Source organism: Sander lucioperca, chromosome 3 (assembly GCF_008315115.2).
Source record: "Sander lucioperca isolate FBNREF2018 chromosome 3, SLUC_FBN_1.2, whole genome shotgun sequence".
NCBI classification, from domain to species: domain Eukaryota; kingdom Metazoa; phylum Chordata; class Actinopteri; order Perciformes; family Percidae; genus Sander; species Sander lucioperca.
The window spans coordinates 20,875,070-20,881,069 of NC_050175.1; positions in this window are offsets into that span (position 1 = coordinate 20,875,070).

Below are 6,000 nucleotides of genomic sequence, written 5' to 3' on the forward strand. Positions count from 1 at the left end.
ATGTGTTTCAGACGACGTCCTGATATACGTTGACCCTGTTATCAGAACCATCAGAGTTGTGTTGTGTCTCTCTTGACTCTGATGGAGACGACTGTTTGTTTTCTGACAGCTGGAGAAAGGAAATATAGATCAGTGTGTTTTCAAAACACTACACACAATTAGCAAAACACTACAGATCCTTTGCATAATTAAACACTCTTGTAAAAACTATACACTACTGTTTAAAAACCACACTTTGTTACCATATGAAACACACGTTTCACATTACTATACTCTGTTTGCACGAGTTACACTCTGCTGTGATAAACCTAAAACACTTTTAGCACTTCTACTTCCCTATGATTAGAGTAGGCTACCATCAACAAAGTACAAATATAATGTAAATTCACCAAACACTACACAAGACCAATGTTGCAGACTGATGAAACTCATTTATTTCTCAACACACCCAAAATGTTGACATAGAGATTCATAATACTGTAACAAAATGTCACTTGACATATTGTACTGTAAGTTTACTGTAAGCAGTTACTGAAACCGTGCAGATGTTTTTGATATGATGATATTTTTACAATACCTATTTTCCAGTCAAAATGTTCTTATCACACTTGCCACTGTGTATCGGCTTAGATTTGGCTGCTGTACTCGCAGTCCAGCCTCCCTCAGCGTCAGGCCGTGGTTGACAACGTGGTCAACCAGTGTTGCGCGCATCTCATTTGTCAGATTCGGTCCTCTTTGAACACCTTCTTGTCTTCCTCTTCCTCTTCTTCTACCTCTACCTCCAGCATGGCCTCCATCTCTTCCTCTTCCTCTGTTGATTCCTCCTCTGTTGATTCCTCTTCCTCCCCTTCCGCCTCCTCCTTGTCCTCCTCCTCGTTCTCCTCGTCTTACTCTTTCTCTGACTCTTTCCATTGTGCTTGAAGACCGATGAACTCACCTGCTGCTTTTTATAGTGCTTATACACCTGATTGGTGTGTCTACAATTAAGCAAACAAGTGTTTGCACACCTGATGACTGTGTTGAACCAATTGGTTGGACGGTGCGGTAATTTGACAGTCAGTGCTTTGGTATTGCAAGGAAGTGACTTCATAATAGATTTTTGTGTGTAATGTATATTAAGTGTGTTTAGTGTTTTGCAAATCACTGTGTGTAGAGTTTTGCAACAAGTGTGAGGTTGACACTGTGCTTATAGTTGTGCAAATATGGGCTGGTGTTTTGCTTCTTGAGTGTAAGGTTTTGCTAATAGTGTACTACTTTTAATTTTAGTGTGTAAGCAATCCAAAAAAATTGTAATGCTTCGAGCGACAGAATTGAGTTTAGCAGAGAAATTTGCAACCGAACAGAGTTTGTCGGCGTGGTGTTGCAGCAACACAGAGGTCACGCAGCTCTTGTGCTTGTCAACGGTCTGCATAAACTGTTTTTTAGCGATCTGGCAGTCCCAGCATCGGGGAAGACTGCAGAGCCAGTTTCATACTCACGAACACTCCTTTAACTTTACACTCAATGGTAGGCATTTTCTTGTGCATTTTCTAATGCAGGTGTGACGGATGATGGCGGTCGTGTCTGAGAGTTGAGTCTGTGTCCTCTTCGTCCCTTTGTTTTCCCAGCTGGTCTTCCTGGTTTTTAGAGAAAGCTCAGAATATGGGCTTTGGTTAGGTTGGAGAACTGGTGAGTGTCAGGGTTTTTGGTGTGTCTTATTTTTGTAGTCTGTTTCTGTTCTGTTTTTTGCTTGTTTCCTGTTTTATTTTGATAATCTGTTCTCTGTCTTGTCTTGTCTTGTTTTACTATCTGTTTTCCCGCTCTTGTGATTACATGATGTTTTCCACCTGTTTCCCAGCCCTTGTGTCACCTGCCTCTTGTTTCCTCGTTACCCTGTGTATTTAGTCTTTGTCTTCCCCTTGTCTTTTGTCGGATCGTCTGGTCTTTTTGCTGAGCGTTCTGTTTTTGTTTCTGCATTCCTTGTCGTGGATTTCCTTGTTTCCTGGATTCCTGGATTTTTGCTCCCAGTAAGTGTTGCCTGTTTAAAAATAAAACTCTTTAACTGCATTTGGGTTCCAACCTTGCCTGCCTTCGCATCAGCTGTGATAGTGAGGAGGTTACTGGTGTATGTGTGTTTTTGCATTCTTTCCCTGAGTCACTACCATCACCTTTTATCCCTAGTTAAAACATTCCCTGTTTTTTTATCTTTAAATAGTCTGTTTTAATCATTGATTTTCCTATTAATTCCATTGTCTGGAAAACCCAAATGTTGACCAATACGGTAAACACTCTGTACATTCTAGCCTATATTTCTTTATCATCTCCTCTAAATCCTGTTTAAACATTCTTAATTTCGCCGTACTAAGTGAGCCATTGTGCGGGAAACCAAAATTCTTTGTCCAATATGGTAGACATTCAATACATTCTAATTCATATCTCTTAGTCATCTCTTCAATTACAGGTCCTTTTGGGACTGGTGATGAGGTTTTGGAGCCCATCCTAAAAAAGATGAGGGAAGTATACTTCTTAACCTTCGAGCAACCATCGTTGCAAGGCAGTTCTTTAGCTCGGAGAAAGATCTGCAGAAATCCGTTAACAGTTCACTTACCAAAAATCTAATGTCACTAATTGAAGAGATTTTCAGAGGTATGTCTGTTGAATGTTATTTACCCAAACCCTTATACAAAAAAACAAAGAGGTTTATTAGTCTATTCAGTGTTTAAACAACTGTATTTGTTTCATGTAAGTTCACAGGTCTATACAAATTACTTTATCAAATTAATTCATTTAAAATCTTTATCCTAACCCGCTGCTTGAAATGGGTTCCGTCTTTTAGATCAGTATGGATTCGGTAGAGCCCTCTGTGGTTTCTGATCCCCTCTCTCTGAATGCTTTTTAGGCGAGGTATGAGGCGGTATCAACCTTGATTCCGGATAGCAAGTCCTCAGTTACTCACGGAGTCTCACCCAGATTTCCAACGAGCGAACGAACATTTCCCAGATGTTACGCCCCAGTCTAGGGGTGCCTAGGACGCAACACAAAAAGGCCCCATCTTCCCCGTCTCCCAAGTAGCCACAAACAATTAAAAGGTTAGGTATCAACAAACTTATTTATTTTACAGCGAACAAAACAATATATACATAACATATGTTCGTTATAAGGCTTCAGGGTGGCCTACCACCAAAATAACAAAGAAAACAATTCTAACTGGGAGATAAGACTAACCTAACAAACAAAAGGGCAACACAAATTACAAAAGACTTACCTCCCTAACTAACAAAAACAGGAGAAAACAAGATTGGAGGTCCACCCTTACTAAACAAACCAAAAACAATATCTAACCTAAAGCAACGTTACATGAAGCAAAAGCGTGGCCGGTTGGGAGATGAGGAGGACGAGGAATGCCTGCTGCCCACCGATGGCCGCCATCTTGACTCCTTATAAATGGATGGCTTCCCCAGCTGCAGCCAATCACAGGGTCAGGCATGCACTTCTCCACCAATCCTCCTTCGGCTATGGCACACTCCAATTTGCATATAAAATTGGAAACAGAAGAAACAACACAGGGCACGCAGCAGACTAACGAACAATATGACCACAGTCATAACACCCCCACACCCAAGAATGAAACCTACCCCTAAAAAGGTTTAATTCCTAGACATCTGAGGAACATCTAGACAAAGCGTCTGCTATCACATTTTCAGTACCCTTTTTGTGGTGAATCTGCAGATTAAAATCTTGCAGAAGGAGAGACCAGCGCATAAGCCGCTGGTTGGAATTGCACATATGTGCGAGGAATACTAAGGGGTTGTGGTCAGTAAACACTTGTACAGACTGTGAGTTAGACCCAAGATACACTTCAAAATATTGCAAGGCGAATAGAAGGGCGAGAGCTTCCTTCTCGATAGTGCTATAATTAAGCTGATGCTTATTAAACTTTCTTGAGAAGTAGCAAACAGACTGGTCAATAGCTTGATCGTCCTCCTGCAAAAGCACCGCACCTGCGCCGCACGCGCTGGCGTCAACCTCTAACTTGAAGGGTCGCGTAAAGCAAGGCGCAGCGAGAACAGGTGCGTTACATAGTAACGCCTTGGCAGACTCGAAGGCAGCCTGGCAAGCAGGGGACCAAACAAAGGGTTTTAAAGGACTCACAAGACCTGTGAGAGGAGCCACCACATCAGAAAAGTTTCGGCAAAAACCACGATAATATCCACACATTCCAAGGAAACGGCGCAACGCTTTCTTGGACTGTGGGACCGGGAAATTAATAATCGCTTGCACTTTCTCAGCCAAAGGACGCACCTGCCCCTGACCTACCTGTTTACCCAAATAAGTAACTGTGGCCCTACCAAAATCACATTTTGCAAGGTTAAGAGTGAGGGAGGCCTCGCGGAGACGGCTAAAAATAAGGGACAATGTATGGAGATGGTCGGACCAGGTGGAGGAGTAAGCAACTACATCATCTAAATAAGCTTCGCAATTTTCGACGCCAGATAATACGGTACGCATCAACCGTTCAAAAGTAGCGGGTGTGTTACGTAGCCCGAATGGCATAACCGTATACTGGAAGAAAGTGTCGGGTGTGACGAAAGCTGATATCTCGGAGGCCCGTGGTGTTAAAGGAACTTGCCAGTAACCTTTTAACAGGTCCAGCTTTGTCACATATTTGGCGGAGCCTACACGATCTATGCAATCCTCCATCCTGGGGAGCGGAAACGAATCGGGTTTGGTAACGGAATTTACTTTTCGGTAATCGGTACAAAAACGAGCGGTATTGTCAGGTTTCGGAACCAAAACACAGGGTGAGCTCCACGCACTAGTACTGGGAACAGCTAATCCATGCTCAACCAGATAACTCACCTCCTGCTGCATCATAGCCCTTTTTGTCGGATTTACTCTGTATGCATGTTGCTTAATAGGTTTGTGGCCCTCCACGTCAATGTCATGGTACAGGACAGATGTTTGACTAGGATCAGGACTAGGGTCAGAAAAAAGCAACAGGTTATCCTCAATCAAATTTATAATATCCGCCCGAGCAGAGTCAGACAGATGGGACAAAAACAACCCCAAGTTACTCAGTACTTCTGAATTTCTCAAACGAGCGGTCGGCATCAAACCACTTTTCTCTGCCAACCCATCATCAGCAAGATTGTACTGAGGAAAAACAGCGGACACGGACATCACGGGCGCAGCAGGAGATGGCGGGGAATCACTCACCCTGGAAAAGTAACGTTTCAACATGTTAATATGGCATACTCTAGATTTTTTTTTCCGATCTGGAGTGTGAATGACATAGTCTGTGTCACTAATTTTACTCTCCACTGTATATGGACCCGAAAACCGAGACTGCAAACTGGATCCAGGTAATGGAAGCAGCACCATAACCTTTTCCCCTGGTTGGAACACACGCAACACAGACTTTTTGTCATAACGACGCTTCATTTGAGTTTGACTTTGTGCCAAGTTATCACGGGCTAACTGACATACATGATTGAGACGCTCACGAAAAGAACTGACATAATCCAGAACATTATGCTCAGTTTTTGGCGACTCTGACAACCACTTTTCTTTAAGGAGCCGAAGGGGACCGCGCACAGTATGGCCAAAAACCAAATCACAAGGGCTGAAACCCAAAGTCTCCTGAGGAGTTTCACGCACGGCAAACATCATAAGAGGGAGGCCCTCATCCCACTCACGGTTAGACTCAAGACAATACTTGCACAACATGGATTTTAATGTTTGGTGGAACCTCTCAAGTGCGCCTTGGGACTCTGGATGGTAAGGACTTGATGTTACATGTTTTACTTTTAGTTCTCTCATTACTTGTGTAAACAGTTTGGACATGAAATTTGTGCCTTGGTCACTCTGTATAGTTTTAGGTAAACCAAAAGTCGAGAAGAATGTAATGAGAGCTTTCACAACTGATTTTGCTCTGAGAGTGCGTAGTGGAATGGCTTCAGGATACCACGTCGCGGCGCACATCACCGTCAAAATATACTGATGTCCGGATTTAGTTCTGGG